Source organism: Littorina saxatilis, linkage group LG4 (assembly GCF_037325665.1).
Source record: "Littorina saxatilis isolate snail1 linkage group LG4, US_GU_Lsax_2.0, whole genome shotgun sequence".
Taxonomy (NCBI): Eukaryota; Metazoa; Mollusca; class Gastropoda; order Littorinimorpha; family Littorinidae; genus Littorina; species Littorina saxatilis.
This window is the reverse complement of record NC_090248.1, coordinates 53,103,938-53,106,893: the sequence shown is the minus strand read 5'-3', so window position 1 is coordinate 53,106,893 and position 2,956 is coordinate 53,103,938. Positions and strand designations below refer to the sequence as shown.

General features: G+C 39.7%; 1 non-coding gene across 1 annotated transcript; it reads right to left on the bottom strand.

The window, feature by feature from the left end:
- Positions 1–805: 805 nt before the first annotated feature.
- Positions 806–878, bottom strand: Trnat-ggu (transfer RNA threonine (anticodon GGU)). Its single transcript has one exon. It is a non-coding gene; the product is annotated as a tRNA-Thr (tRNA).
- Between the last annotated feature and the right edge of the window lie 2,078 nt (positions 879–2,956).

The following is a 2,956-nucleotide window of genomic DNA, read 5'->3' as shown; positions in this document are numbered from 1 at the left end:
ACATTTCTTACATACTGCTTGACTAAAATCTTTACAAAAATTGACTCTATTCTATACAAGAAACACTTAACAAGGGTAAAAGGAGAAACAGAATCCGTTAGTCGCCTCTTACGACATGCTGGGGAGCATCGGGTAAATTCTTCCCCCTAACCCGCGGGGGGTATCTCGCATACGATGTCACAACAATTATATTAATTTTGACGAAAACGAGCACTAACTTTTTTCCGGCATGACTTGACATTCTCCACAAGGTGCACGTACAGATAATGTTTTATGCTTATAAAGTCACAGTCCTTCCTGTTTAAATGATACGGCTCACCATCTCAGATCTGTCCCAGCGGACCATCACTCCACTTGGACAGATACCAAGCATCCGCACCCTGACTGCTTGCTGTGGTGAGTTGTAATATTTTGATGAATTAGTTAATTCATGAATTTATTAGTGCCAAATCATTTCATCACAAAATTCCAACTGTACACACGTAGCACCCTGGCTGTTTATTTTTGGTATGTACGTGGCCAAGTGGAGGATTGATCATATCCCAAGTAAAATCCTGGTCAGACATGTTTGTTTGTTTGTTTGTTTGTTTGCTTAACGCCCAGCCGACCACGAAGGGCCATATCAGGGCGGTGCTGCTTTGAGATATAACGTGCGCCACACACAAGACAGAAGTCGCAGCACAGGCTTCATGTCTCACCCAGTCACATTATTCTGACACCGGACCAACCAGTCCTAGCACTAACCTCATAATGCCAGACGCCAGGCGGAGCAGCCACTAGATTGCCAATTTTAAAGTCTCAGGTATGACCCGGCTGGGGTTCGAACCCACGACCTCCCGCTCACCGGGCGGACGCCTTACCACTAGGCCAACCGTGCCGGTGTCAGACATGTGGTGGTTAAGTAAGCTTGGTTACTTACACGGAAAGAAACGTATCTCTAATGTCTAATGTCATTTTCACGAGTTGTCATTAATAACCAGCTGGGTAACTAAACTAAACAAAAAACAAGTTCATATGTGACTAATCGAGGTAGTGAATGGGTTTGAGCTTCAGGCCTTGGTCGATAAAGATGAAACAAAAGCTTATAATTATGCTCCCCTCGGACCAAACAAACAAGTCGCGTAAGGCGAAAATACAATATTTAGTCAAGTAGCTGTCGAACTCACAGAATGAAACTGAACGCAATGCAACGCAGCAAGACCGTATACTCGTGGTCCACCGCTCACGGCATAGGCAGTGAAATTGACAAGAAGAGCGCGCGAGCGGGGTAGTGGTTACGCTATGCTGCATAGCACGCTTTTCTGTACCTCTCTTCGTTTTAACTTTCTGAGCGTGTTTTTAATCCAAACATATCATATCTATATATTTTTGGAATCAGGAACCGACAAGGAATAAGATGAAAGTGTTTTTAAATTGATTTCGAAAAAAACATTTTGATAATAATTTTTATATATTTAATTTTCAGAGCTTGTTTTTAATCCGAATATAACATATTTATATGTTTTTGGAATCAGCAAATGATGGAGAATAAGATAAACGTAAATTTGGATCGTTTTATAAATTTTTATTTTTTTTTACAATTTTCAGATTTTTAATGACCAAAGTCATCAATTAATGTTTAAGCCACCAAGCTGAAATGCAATACCGAACCCCGGGCTTCGTCGAAGATTACTTGACCAAAATTTCAACCAATTTGGTTGAAAAATGAGGGCGTGACCACGGACCTACCGTGACAGTGCCGCCTCAACTTTCACGAAAAGCCGGATATGACGTCATCAAAGACATTTATCAAAAAAATGAAAAAAACGTTCGGGGATTTCATACCCAGGAACTCTCATGTCAAATTTCATAAAGATCGGTCCAGTAGTTTAGTCTGAATCGCTCTACACACACACACACACACACACAGACACACAGACACACAGACACACACACGCACATACACCACGACCCTCGTTTCGATTCCCCCTCGATGTTAAAATATTTAGTCAAAACTTGACTAAATATAAAAAGCTGGTCTGACAACAAGCCACCAAACATCTTATAATATTAACTCTAAGCAACATCTCAAGACTACATCCAGAGCGTCAGCGCTCTGACTGAGTCTTCCCTTAGTTTTTATATTTAGTCAAGTTTTGACTAAATATTTTAACATCGAGGGGGAATCGAAACGAGGGTCGTGGTGTATGTGCGTGTGTGTGTGCGTGCGTGTGTGCGTGTGTGCGTGTGTGTGTGTGTGTAGAGCGATTCAGACTAAACTACTGGACCGATCTTTATGAAATTTGACATGAGAGTTCCTGGGTATGAAATCCCCATACGTTTTTTTCATTTTTTTGATAAATGTCTTTGATGACGTCATATCCGGCTTTTCGTGAAAGTTGAGGCGGCACTGTCACGCCCTCATTTTTCAACCAAATTGGTTGAAATTTTGGTCAAGTAATCTTCGACGAAGCCCGGGATTCGGTATTGCATTTCAGCTTGGTGGCTTAAAAATTAATTAATGACTTTGGTCATTAAAAATCTGAAAATTGTAAAAAAAAATAAAAATTTATAAAACGATCCAAATTTACGTTTATCTTATTCTCCATCATTTGCTGATTCCAAAAACATATAAATATGTTATATTCGGATTAAAAACAAGCTCTGAAAATTAAATATATAAAATTTATTATCAAAATTAAATTGTCCAAATCAATTTAAAAACACTTTCATCTTATTCCTTGTCGGCTCTTGATTCCAAAAACATATAGATATGATATGTTTGGATTAAAAACACGCTCAGAAAGTTAAAACAAAGAGAGGTACAGAAAAGCGTGCTATCCTTCTTAGCGCAACTACTACCCCGCTCTTCTTGTCAATTTCACTGCCTTTGCCATGAGCGGTGGACTGACGATGCTACGAGTATACGGTCTTGCTGAAAAATGGCAGCTACTTGACTAAATATTGTATTTTCGCC